The sequence below is a fragment of the Lynx canadensis genome, chromosome E2, assembly GCF_007474595.2.
Source record: "Lynx canadensis isolate LIC74 chromosome E2, mLynCan4.pri.v2, whole genome shotgun sequence".
Lineage (NCBI taxonomy): Eukaryota > Metazoa > Chordata > Mammalia > Carnivora > Felidae > Lynx > Lynx canadensis.
In genome coordinates, this window is record NC_044317.1 from 45414087 (window position 1) to 45428223 (window position 14137).

Here is a 14137-nt window from a genome sequence, read left to right on the forward strand (position 1 = left end):
GGCATATTATTGTTACAGCTATATATTCTTTTAGTGATATGCCATAATTTTGGTAGACTGCCAGAATTTTCTTTCTTTCTTTCTTTCTTTCCCTCTCTCTCTCTTTCTCTCTCTCTCTCTCTCTTTCTTTCTTTCTTTCTTTCTTTCTTTCTTTCTTTCTTTCTTTCTTTTTTTTTAAGTGCTTAGCTGCCCTGATATGTACCAAATCTCCCATTCTCCCTTGACAGTCATGGCTCTGTGACTAAGTGAAACATCAGAAGTGATACATAACTTCCCTCTCATAGGCTCAACAATTTCCATAGGAGTATAGAAATAACTCCCAGTATACTATTATTTACAGTTAGTATAAATATTTAATGTGGCTATTAAAGGATATATTTTACTTCCAGTTCTGGACCAAGATGGAGTGTAAAGAAATATGAAGCTGTGGTAAAAGAGTTACAGTAAGAGAACTCTGAAGAGTACCCAAAGACTGAAGGAGAGTATCCAAGAAAGGATAAATTTTGAAAGTGGGCCCCATCTCTAAGTCTGGGGTTCAGATTTCATCATAGAAGGCATGGTTTCAGCCCCACTGAATGGTGAATCTTGGTGGGAGTGCCAGGGCTAGAGCTATCTATACTTGTTGAGCAAGCAGGAGGCAAATCTTTGAAACACAAATGAGTTACAACAATAATAGTAGGGGACCTTAATATGCCTCTTATATCAATGGATAGATCATCCAAACAGAAAATCAACAAGGAAACAATGGCTTTGAAAAACACATTGGACCAGATGGAGCTACAGATATATTCAGAACATTCCATCCTAAAATAGTAGAATACACATTCTTTTCAAGTGCACTAGGAATATTCTCCAGAATACATCACATATTAGGCTACAAAACAAGTCTCAACAAATTCAAAAACATTGAAGTCATTACCATGCATCTTTTCTGGCTACAACACTGTGGTATTAGATATCAACCACAAGAAAAAATAAAAGGCCACAAATATATGGAGGTTAAATAACATGATACTAAACAATGAATGGGTCAACCAAGAAATCAAAGAGGAAATAAAAAAAAATACATGGAGACAAGTGAAAATGAAAATACAACAGCCACAAATCTTTGAGATGCAGCAAAAGCTGTTCTAAGGCAGAAGGTTATAGCAATACAGGCCTACTTCAAGAAGCAAGAAAAATCTCAAAACAGCCTAACCTTCCACCTAAAGGAGCTAGAAAAAGAAAAACAAAACCCCAAACCAGCAGAAGGAAGGATATAATAGAGCAGAAGTAAATAGAAACAAAAATAGAAAAGATCAATGAAACCAGGGCTTAAATTTTTTTTTTTTTCAACGTTTATTTATTTTCGGGACAGAGAGAGACAGAGCATGAACGGGGGAGGGGCAGAGAGAGAGGGAGGCACAGAATCGGAAACAGGCTCCAGGCTCCGAGCCATCAGCCCAGAGCCTGACGCGGGGCTCGAACTCACGGACCGCGAGATCGTGACCTGGCTGATGTCGGACGCTTAACCGACTGCGCCACCCAGGCGCCCCTCTTTTCATTTGCTTTTTAAAAATATGTATATTAAGCCAAGTTTTGGAGTGATTGTTATGCAGCAATAGAGACTGGAATGATTGCCAATATATGTAAATAAAAAAGTAAGGCAGGGTTTTTTTTCACTTACATGTTTTGGCAATCATTCCAGTTGGAATTGCTGCGTAACAGTCACTCCAAAACTTGGCTTAAGATACAATTTATTTAGCTCACACATCTATAAAAATTTGGACAGGGCCTGGCAGCAATAGCTTATCTCTGATCTACACAGCTTCAGATGGGGTGGTGTGAAAGGTAGGGGGTCACTTGATGGCTGAAGGCTGGAATCATGTGAAGACTCAAAAGCTCACATGTCTGGCAGTTGATTCTGGCTGTTTGCTGGACCTTAGTGTGGGTAGCAAGAATAGCTACATGTGATATCTCTTTGTGGCTGCTTAGCATGGTATCTTGGGTTCCAAGAGTGTGTCCCAAAGAACAAGGTAGAAATGCATGTAATTTTAATGATCTAGCCTTGGAAATCATATAACCTCACTTGTGTCATACACCATTAGCTGAGGCAATTACAGCTCTATGAAAGAAGTGTCACATTTTAAGAAGATGTTGCAGGATAGGATATATTGTGACCATGTTTGGAAAATGCAGTATGCCATAAAGATGCTTCCATACCTAGCCTGGGAAGTTACATAATCTTGCTTCTGCCATTCTCTACTTGTTTAGGCAGCTACATCTTTTTTTTTTTTTTTTTGAATGTTTATTTATTTTTGAGAGAGACAGAGACAGAATGCGAGTGGGTTGGGGCAGAGAGAGAGGGAGACAGAATCTGAAGCAGGATCCAGGCTCTGAGCTGTCAGCACAGAGCCTGACGCGGGGCTCGAACTCCGGAGCTGTGAGATCACGCCCTGAGCTGAAGTTGGATGGTCAACTGACTTCAGAAGATGCCCCATCTTTTTTTTTTTTTTAATCTTTATTTATTTTTGAGAAAGAGACAGAACATGGGCAGGAGAGGAGCAGGGAGAGAGGGAGACAGAGAATCTGAAGCAGGCTCCAGACTCTGAGCTGTCAGCACAGAACTCAATGCAGGCCTTGAACTCCTGGGCTGCAAGATTATGACCTGAGCCAAAGTTGGACGCTCAACTGACTGAGCCACCCAGGCGCCCTAGGCAGCTACATCTTGATGGGAGAGTGTCATATTGTGAGTAGAGCATATGGGGTAGGCTATATTTTGGTGGGACTTTTGGGGAAATATATTCTGTCCCAGAGATCCTCTCCTATGTGAAGTTGCCTTGTTTTTATGGTGGCATATTATTGTTACAGCTATATATTCTTTTAGTGATATGCCATAATTTTGGTAGACTGCCAGAATTTTCTTTCTTTCTTTCTTTCCCTCTCTCTCTCTTTCTCTCTCTCTCTCTCTCTCTTTCTTTCTTTCTTTCTTTCTTTCTTTCTTTCTTTCTTTCTTTCTTTCTTTTTTTTTAAGTGCTTAGCTGCCCTGATATGTACCAAATCTCCCATTCTCCCTTGACAGTCATGGCTCTGTGACTAAGTGAAACATCAGAAGTGATACATAACTTCCCTCTCATAGGCTCAACAATTTCCATAGGAGTATAGAAATAACTCCCAGTATACTATTATTTACAGTTAGTATAAATATTTAATGTGGCTATTAAAGGATATATTTTACTTCCAGTTCTGGACCAAGATGGAGTGTAAAGAAATATGAAGCTGTGGTAAAAGAGTTACAGTAAGAGAACTCTGAAGAGTACCCAAAGACTGAAGGAGAGTATCCAAGAAAGGATAAATTTTGAAAGTGGGCCCCATCTCTAAGTCTGGGGTTCAGATTTCATCATAGAAGGCATGGTTTCAGCCCCACTGAATGGTGAATCTTGGTGGGAGTGCCAGGGCTAGAGCTATCTATACTTGTTGAGCAAGCAGGAGGCAAATCTTTGAAACACAAATGAGTTACAACAATAATAGTAGGGGACCTTAATATGCCTCTTATATCAATGGATAGATCATCCAAACAGAAAATCAACAAGGAAACAATGGCTTTGAAAAACACATTGGACCAGATGGAGCTACAGATATATTCAGAACATTCCATCCTAAAATAGTAGAATACACATTCTTTTCAAGTGCACTAGGAATATTCTCCAGAATACATCACATATTAGGCTACAAAACAAGTCTCAACAAATTCAAAAACATTGAAGTCATTACCATGCATCTTTTCTGGCTACAACACTGTGGTATTAGATATCAACCACAAGAAAAAATAAAAGGCCACAAATATATGGAGGTTAAATAACATGATACTAAACAATGAATGGGTCAACCAAGAAATCAAAGAGGAAATAAAAAAAAATACATGGAGACAAGTGAAAATGAAAATACAACAGCCACAAATCTTTGAGATGCAGCAAAAGCTGTTCTAAGGCAGAAGGTTATAGCAATACAGGCCTACTTCAAGAAGCAAGAAAAATCTCAAAACAGCCTAACCTTCCACCTAAAGGAGCTAGAAAAAGAAAAACAAAACCCCAAACCAGCAGAAGGAAGGATATAATAGAGCAGAAGTAAATAGAAACAAAAATAGAAAAGATCAATGAAACCAGGGCTTAAATTTTTTTTTTTTTTCAACGTTTATTTATTTTCGGGACAGAGAGAGACAGAGCATGAACGGGGGAGGGGCAGAGAGAGAGGGAGGCACAGAATCGGAAACAGGCTCCAGGCTCCGAGCCATCAGCCCAGAGCCCGACGCGGGGCTCGAACTCACGGACCGCGAGATCTTGACCTGGCTGAAGTCGGACGCTTAACCGACTGCGCCACCCAGGCGCCCCGAAACCAGGGCTTAAAACACTAGTCCCTCCATTGGTACATACCATAGAATACAGCCTATAGCTTCACAAATAAGTTCTTGATAGGACTTCCCTAATGGTCCTTGTAATAAACAGTTTCCCCTGCTCCCCAGAGCCTTCCCTTGGGTTACCCTTCTATAAGACCCCCATGAATTTTATGCAAGCCTCACCCTTTTGATTTGAATTAACCAATCTTCCCTTAGCATTAGGACCCTAAAACACACCACCTGCAGCCCCTAATAAAAGCATGTGCCCTAGGTCCTGCTGCACTGTCTGCATTCTGCCTGGACCTCCCTGCGTGGCCCCTGGACACGGGCTGTGTAACTCTTCCTGGACCTGTGAGTAATAAACTCTATTTCAATTCTTTTTTGACCTTTTGTTGAACTCCCACTCACCATCCAACAATGTGGTGCTCTACTTTACAAATACTAATTTAGCAAAGTTAAAACAGAGGTGTGCTAGTAACTTTCCCAGCTTTTATTTACCTGGAATATCATAATTTCTCTTTCATTTTTGAAGGTGAGTTTGGCTAGATACAGAATAGCTGTCAGGATTTTTTTCAGAACATTAAATATGTAATCTAATTTTTTTCTGTCTTCCCTCATTTCTGATGAGTAGTCGGCTGTTAATTTTATTGAAGTACCTTTGTATGTAGCAAATTGATTACCTCCTACTGCTTTCAAGATTCCTTGTATTTGCTCTTTAATGATTTAATTGTGTAACATGTCTCAGTGTTGATCTCTTTGAGTTTATCATGCTTGCAGTTGATTGAGGGTCTTGAAAGTATATATTTCATGTCTTTAAGTTTGGGAAGGTTTTGGCAGTCATTTCTTCAAATATTTTTTCTGCTTCTTCCTCCTTCTGGGCTCCTGTTATGCATATAATGATATGATTGATGGTGTCATATAGCCCTCTCAGGCCCTCTTTTTTTTCCATTCTTTTTGCTTCTACTCTTCAGGCTAGATCATTTCAATTGCCTTACCTTTTAGTTCATGAAGTTTTCTGCCTCCTCATACCTGCCATTAAACTCCTCTAATAAGTTTTTCATTTCAGCTATCATACTGTTCAGCGTCAGAATTTCTTTTTCGTTCCTTTTTATAATTTCTATTTTTTGATCAACATTCATTTTTGGAGGCACCTGAGTGACTCAGTCGTTAAGCATCTGACTCTTGATTTTGGCTCAGGTCAGTTTGTGAGATCTAGCTCCATGTCAGGCTGTGTGCTATCAGCACAGAGCCTACTTCAGATTCTCTCTCTCCCTCTCTCTCTGCCCCTCCCCCACTTGCATGTGCACTTTCTCTCAAAAATAAAGAAATATAAACATTTTTAAAAAACCTTCATTTTTGTTCATATATTCTTATCTTGATTTCCTTTAGTCTTTTCTCCAGTGTTTTACTTAGCTCATTTAGCATATTTTGGATAGCTGCTTTAATGTATTTGACTAGTAATTTCAATGTCTGGGTTTCCTCAGTGATAGTTTCTATGAAATTCTTTTTTATTGGGGCACTGGGTGGCTTAGTTGAGCGTCCACCTTCGGCTCAGGTAATGATCTCTTGGTTCCTGAGTTTGAGCCCCACATCAGGCTTGTTCCTGTCAGCACGGAGCCCACTTCAGATCCTCTGTCCCCACCTCTCTCTGCCCCTTCCATGCTCTCTCTCTCTCTCTCTCAAAAATAAATAAAACATTTTTTATAAAATTATTCTTTTTATATATGAATGGAACATGCTTTCCTTTTTTAGTGCTTTGTAATTTGTTACTGAGATCTAGACATTTTGAGTAGTATAATTAACTCTGGAAGTCAGATTTTTCCCTCCTTGGGGATTGCTGATTTTTGTATGTTGCAGACTGAAGCCATCCATTTATTTAGTGAAAGTTTATTATTTATTTATTTTGCAAAGTGTATTTCCCATGTTGCATGTTGTCACCAAAGTTTCTGTTACATTATCTCTGAGGTCAGGCAGAGATATTGATTAAAACTTCAATCTAGGGGTGCCTCGGTGGCTCACTCATTAAGCATCTGACTTTGACTCAGGTCATGATCTCATGGTTTGTGAGTGTGAGTCCCATATTGGGTGAACTCAACCCCTGCTTCAGGCAAGCTCAAGCCTCGCTTTGGGTGAGCTTGTGCCCCGCATTGGGTGAGCACAAGCTCCACTTCAGGTGAGCATGAGCCCCCCTTTGGGTGCACTCAAGCCCCACTTTGGGTGAGCCTTGCTTCTCTCTCTCTCTCTCAAAAAAAATTTTTTTTTTCAATCCAAACTTGAGAAACAAAATAGATGAACATAAGGAAATGTGGGAGAAGAGAAAAGAAAGAAACAAACCACAAGAAAGTCTTAACAATAGAGAACAAACTGAGCATGGATAGAAGGAGATGGGTGGGAGATGGGCTAGATGGGTGATGGGAATTAAGGAGGGCACTTGTGATGAGTACTCGGTATTGTATGTAAGTGATGAATCACTGAATTCTACTCCTGAAACCAATAATGCACTGTATATTGGCTAAAATTTAAATGAAAAAAAAATAAATCCACTTCCCATAGTCAAAAAAAAGAACTTCAATCTAAGTAAATATAATAATTATTAATAAAACAATTATAATCATATACAGTGTCTTAGATTGGGCTTCTATAAAACAATACCATAGACTGTCTTAAGCAAGAGAAATTTATTTTTCTTAACAGTTCTAGAGGCTGGAATTTGGAGATCAGGGTCCCAACATGGTCAATTTCTGGTGAGAGCTCTTTTTTGTAATGAGAGCTCTTTTATTGGATTGCAGATGGCTGCAATCTTGCTGTGTGCTCACATGACCACTTCTTTGTCCAAGTGCAGAGAAATAGTGAATAAGCTCTCTGGTGTCTCTTACAATCAGACCACTAATCCCATCATCAAGGTTTGTCCCTCATGCCTTTTTCTAACCCAAATTATCTTCCAAAGGCTGCATCTCCCAATACCATCACATTAGGGGTTGGGGCTTCAACATATGAATTTCGGGGGCACACAGTCTATAATATGCATCTAACAACAGAGCTGCCAAATATTATGAAGCAAAAAGTGACAACATTGAACATTAGAAATAGTTATACAATCATACCTACAGCCTTGAATACTCCACTTTCAATAATGAATAAAACAATGAGTCCCTAAATTCTACACCCGAAGCTAATATTACAGTGTATGTTAACTAACTGGAATGTAAATGAAAACTTGAAAACAAAACAAAATAATGAATAAAACAATGAAATAGAAGATCAATAAGGAAATAGATGACTTGAACAACACTGAGTGAACAGACATACAGAATACTCCACCCCTGACAGCAGAACACGGATTTTTTTCTTAAGTGCCCATGGAACATCCTCCAGGATAGATCATAAACCACAAAGCAAGTCTTAATACATTTTGAGAGAATGAAAATATGCCATATATCTTTACCAGTCACAATGGAAAGAAACTAGAAATAACAGTAGGACAGAGGGAAAGTCCACAAATATGTGGAAATTAAACAACACACTTCTTTTGAAGTGTAATTAATATGCAGTTAGTTTTGTTAGTTTCAGGTGTACAACATGGATTCAGCAATTCTATATACATTTCTCAGTGCCCACCATGGTAAGTGTAGTAACCATACAACATTATTATAATAGTATTGGCTGTATTCCTTATGTTATACTTTTCATCTCTGTGACTTATTTATTTTATTACTGGAAGTTCATACCTTTTAATTCCCTTTATTTTGTCCACCCCCATCCCCACACCAACCTCTACTGTAGCAACCACAAGTTCCTTCTCTGTATTTAAGAGTCTTTTTTTTTTTAAACAACACACTCTTTAAAGAACACTGGATTATATAAGAATTCTAAAAATTAAAATTATAAAATAGCGTGAGATGAATGAAGATGAAAACACAACATACCAAAACTTATAGGATATAGTGGACCCAGTGGAATGAAACTAGAAATCAATAGCAGGAGAAGTGGAAAATCCACAAATATGTGGAAATTAAACAGACTTTTAATCAATGTATCAAAGAATAAATCACAAAGGAAATCACAAAATATCTTCAGACAAACTGAAAAACACAATGCACCAAAACTTACAGAATGCATCCAAATCAGGCTAAGAGAAATTTATGGCTGTAAATATTTACATTAAAAAAAGGAAAGATCTGGGGCGCCTGGGTGGCGCAGTCGGTTAAGCGTCCGACTTCAGCCAGGTCACGATCTCGCGGTCCGTGAGTTCGAGCCCCGCGTCAGGCTCTGGGCTGATGGCTCAGAGCCTGGAGCCTGTTTCCGATTCTGTGTCTCCCTCTCTCTCTGCCCCTCCCCCCGTTCATGCTCTGTCTCTCTCTGTCTCAAAAATAAATAAACGTTAAAAAAAAAAATTTAAAAAAAAAAAAAAAGGAAAGATCTCAAAACAATAACCTAACTTTACTCCATATGATATTAGAATAAAGAATAATCTAAACCCAAAGCTGTAAGAAGAATAGAAATAATAAAGATTAGAGCACAGATAAACTAAACAATATAAAATAAAGATCAGCAAACCCAGAAGTCAGTTCCTTGATAATAACAGCAAAATTGACAAACTTTTGGCTAGGTTGACTATGAAAACAGACAAGAGAGAGAAGACTCAAATTACTAAAATCAGAAATGAAAGTAGGACATTACCAATTTTATAGAAATAAAAAGGATTATAATATTATAAACAATTGTAGGCTAAACAATCTGATAACCTTGATGAAATGGGCAAACTCCTAGAAATATACTCCTAGAAATACACAAACTACATAAACAACCCAAGAAGAAATAGGAAATTTGAACAGACCTATAACCAAAAAAGGAAATTAAATCAGTAAGCAAAACCCTCCTAACAAAGGAAAGCCCAGGTTCAAATGGTTTCATGGTGAATTCTTACAAAAATTTAAAGAATTAACACCAATACTCCTCAAACTCTTCCCAAAACTTGTATTAGAGGGATCATTCCAAACTCATTCTGTGAGGTCAACATTACCTTGCTACTAAAGCCAAAAAATAAGTAAAAAAACAAAAACAAAAACAAAAACAAACAAAAAAACGACTGTAAGGAAATAACTATCGGCCAGTATCCTTTGTGAATATAGATGAATATAGATGCAAAGATCCTCAACATAACACTAGCAATAATAATATTCTAGTGAACTCAGCAGCCTAGTAAAAGAATTACATACTATGATCAAATGGAATCTATCCCAGTCCTTTGAGGGTGGTTCATTCAACCTATGAAAATCAATGTAATGTGCTACATTAATAGAATGAAGAGAACAACTATATGATCATATCAATTTCTACAGAAATATGTCAGAACAAAAACTAAATCTCTTAGAACAAAATATAAGTGTAAATCTTTGTGACCTTTGAGTAATGTTTTCTTAGATCTGATACCAAAAGCATAAGCAACAAAAGATAAAATAGATACATTAGAAATTTTTGAAATTTTTTGTTTACAAGAGACAACCTACAAAATGGGAGAAAATGTCTGCAAATAACATATCTGATAAGGGACTTGTCTTAGTCCTTCTGGCTACTATAAAAACTACTGCAGTAGGGGCACCTAGGTGTCTCAGTTGGTTAAACATCCAACTCTTAATCTCAGCTCAATGTCTTGATCTCAGGGTCATGAGTTCAAGCCCCCTGTTGGGCTCCATGCTGGGTGTGGAGTCCACTTAAAATTAAAAAATAAAAATAATTACCATAGCTGGGTGGCTTATAAACAACAGAAATTTATTGTAGTTCTGGAGGTTAGGTCTAAGATCAAGATGGCAGCAGATTGCATGTCTAGTAGGACCTGCTTTCTGGTTCATAGTTAGAGGCAAGGGGTCACTCTGGGGCCTCTCTTATAAGGGCATTAATTTCATTTATGAAAGATCGCCCTCATGACCTAATCATTTCCCAAAGCCTCCCATCATCCAGTTACCATCACATTGGGCTTTAGGATTTGATGTATGAATTTGGGTGGGCTGGGATGGGGGGGGGGCAACACAAACTTCAAACCATAGCAGAAGGTATGTTCAGAATATATATATTAAGCTCAACAAAATGAGAACCCAATCATTATAGACTGAATATTTGTGTTCTCCCCAAATTCATATGTTGAAATCCTAACCTCCAATGTGATGGTATTGGGAGGTACAGCACTTGTGAGGTAGCTAGATCATGAAGGTAGAGCTCTCATGAATGTAATAGTGCTTTTATAAAAAGAAACATGGAGATGATTTCTTTCTTGACCATGTGAGAATACAACAAGAAGATGGCCATCTACAAACTAGGGCCTTGGTCTTGGACTTCTAATATCCATAACTGTGTAAATATGTGTTTAAGTCACCCAATCTATGGTATTCTGTTATATTAGCCTGAACTGAGACATCAATTTAAAAATTGGAAAAAAGATTTGAATAGACATTTCTTCAAAGATATACAAATGGCCAATAAACATGTGATTTATTTATTTTTGTTTATTTATTTGAGAGAAAAAGCGTGTGCAATCAGGAGAGAGGAGTTGGGGGGGGGCAGAGAGAGAGAGAGAGACAGAGGATCCAAAGTGGGCTCCATGCTGACAGCAGAGAGCCCCACACAGAGGGAGAGAGAGAGAAGGAGAGGGAGGGAGAGAGAGAACCTTAAGCTGGGTCCATGCTCAGTGCAGAGTCCAATGTGGGGCTGGATCCCATGACCCTTGGATCATACCTGAGCTGAAATAAAGAGTCAGACACTCAACCAACCTAGCCATCCAGGCATCCCCCTTTTTTTGCCAATAAGAAAAATGATTAAAAGATCACATGAAAAGATGATCACCATCATTAGTCATTAAGGAAATGCAAATCAAAATCATAAGTAGCACTTCATACCCACTGGGATGGTTATACTCTAAAGGATGTACAATAACAAGTGTTGGTGAAGATATGGGGAAGTTGGAACCATTATACACTGGTGTTGAGAATGATGTGGTCACTTTGGAAAACACTTGGCAGTTCCTCAAAAAATTAGACATGGAATTACCATACGACCTAGCAGTTCTACTCTATGTTATATATACAAAAGAAATGAAAACATATGTCCATGCAGAGCCTCATACACAAATGTTCACAGCAGCAATATTCATGTAAGTCAAAATGTGGAATTAATTCAAATGTCCATCCATTGATGAATGGATAGATAAAGTGTCATAGCCATACAATGGAATATTTTTTTTAGCAATAAAAAGGTATGAAGCTTTTACCATATGATGCAGCAATCATCATATGGTAGTATTTACTCAAAGGAGTTGAAAACTTATGTACACCCAAAAACCTGCTTACAGTGTTTATATGAGCTTTATTCATTATTGCCAAGACTTGGAAGTGATCGAGATGTCCTTCAGCAGCAACATGAATAAATAAACTGTCATACATCCAACAATGGAATATTATTCAATGCTAAACAGAAATGACATATCAAGCCTTGAAAAGACATGGAGGCAACTTAAATGCATGTTACTAAGTGAAAGAAATCAGTCTGAAAAAAAAACAACACACTATATTATTCCAACTATATAACATTTTGGAAAAGGCAAAACTTTGGAGGCAGTAAAAAGATCTGTGGTTGCCAGTGGTCAGTTGGACAGGGATGGATAAATAAAAGGAACACAGGGAAGTTTTAGGGCAGTGAAACTACTCTGTATAATGTAATGGTAAAAACATGTCATCATAAATTTATTCAAACACATAGAATAAACAATACCAAAAATGAACCCTAATGTAAATTATGTACTTGGGATGATAATGATATGTCAATGAAGATTCATAAACTATAACAAATGTACCACTCTAGTGGGGGATGTTGATAATGGGGCAGGTACATGTGTATGGGGACAGGGGATATATGGGATATCTTTGTACCTTTCAATCAATTTTGCTCTGAACCTAAAACTTCTCTAAAGCATAAAGTGTTTTTGTATAAAAAGGAAAATGAATTTAAATGCTGCATGTTACATGCTACAACATGGATGGATTTTGAATATATTATGCTAGTGGAAAGAAGCCAATCATAAAAGACAACATATTCTGTGATTCCATTTATATCCAGAATAGGCAAATTCATAGACTCAGAAAGTAGATTAGTGGTTGCCAGAGCCTGGCTGCCGTACTGTGTGTGTGTGTGTGTGCATGTGTGTGTGTGTTTAAAATGCTGGATTGTATTTTTTTTTTTTTTAGTGTATATTTTTGAGAGAGAGAGAGCATGGGGTAGGGGCAGAGAGAGGGAGATAGAGGATCCAAAGTGGGCTCCATGCTGACAGCAGAGAGCGCCAAGCAGAGCTTGAACTCATGAACCCTGAGATCATGACCTGGTCCCAAAGTTGGACCCTTAACAACTGAGCCACCTAGGCGCCCCAATGTAAGACTTTTAAATGAGGCACATTGTTTTCTTCTAATCTACTTTTATTAAGATATAATCCACACACAATAAAATTCACCCTTTAAAAAGTACAATTCAGCAGGCGCCTGGGTGGCTCAGTCAGTTAAGTCTCTCTTCGGCTCGGGTCATGATCTTGCAGTTCATGAGTTCGAACTCTGTGTCATGCTTTGTGCTGACAACTCAGAGCCTGGAGCCTGCTTCAGGTTTTATGTCTCCCTTTCTCTCTCTGACCCTCCCCTACTCATGCTCTGTCTCTCTCTCTTTCTCAAAAATAAATAAAAACATTTTTAAAAAGTCTTACAGCAGTTTACTAATTATCTATCTATAAAAACACAGCTCAAAGAATTATATAATCCTTTCTCCTTATTCCAATATCCTCTCATATCCTTGACATGATCCCATCACATTCACAAAAGATAATGGTAGCAATAAAATAATTTTGTTCTTGTATTTTCCATCAGACTTCTAGTATTTCATTTTGAAAATTGGTATTAAAGTTTTAGGAACAGCTTTGAGCCTCAGATTTTTCTTTGTATAATAGGGATGTGAATGAAATCCCTTTCTCACAGCATTATTATAAACACTAAATGAGAATATGCATTTGCTTATCTCTTCTCCACAGCACCAACGTGCTGAAATTCAGGAATCAGACTGGTAATGGCACATCACTTCCCTTGCTGCACAGGTTAATCAGCATTAATACCTCCTATGTATTTGTCTCTGTGTTACAGTATGGATGATTTTCAGTGTATGGGTTCTTCATGAGAATCTACTCAGATCAGGAGACAGATACTGATAGTCATTTACTGGAGGTTTTTAAACGTGGTTTACCCATATTCAATATATAAAAATCACCATGGAGTGAGAAGACTATGGGCCTAATGAATACACAAAGTTCTTTTTCCATGTAAGAGAAAGAAAGAGAGAGTGAGGGAGAAAGCTTCAATTTCAGACCAGGTTCCTCATAAACAAATAAATATATTTAAAATACAACTTTTGAAGTGCTCTGGAGGAAAGAAATATGCATAATAAATAGTGGAATAATAACTAGTTAGAAAAATAGTGGGAATAATAACTGGTCAGAAAATAAAACTTTTTTTTTTTTTTGAGAAAGTAAAGGCCAGTGTGTTAGAAATATAGTCATGCTCAAAAACAAGAAGACAAAGTATCACCACTCACAAAACTGAGAAATCTTTGAGAGATTGAATGAATATAAAATGATATTAAAGAAAGGGGTGCCTGGGTGGCTCAGTTGGTTAAGCATCCAACTCTTGGCTTTGGCTCAGGTCATGATCTCATGATTTCGTGGGTTCAAGCCTTGCA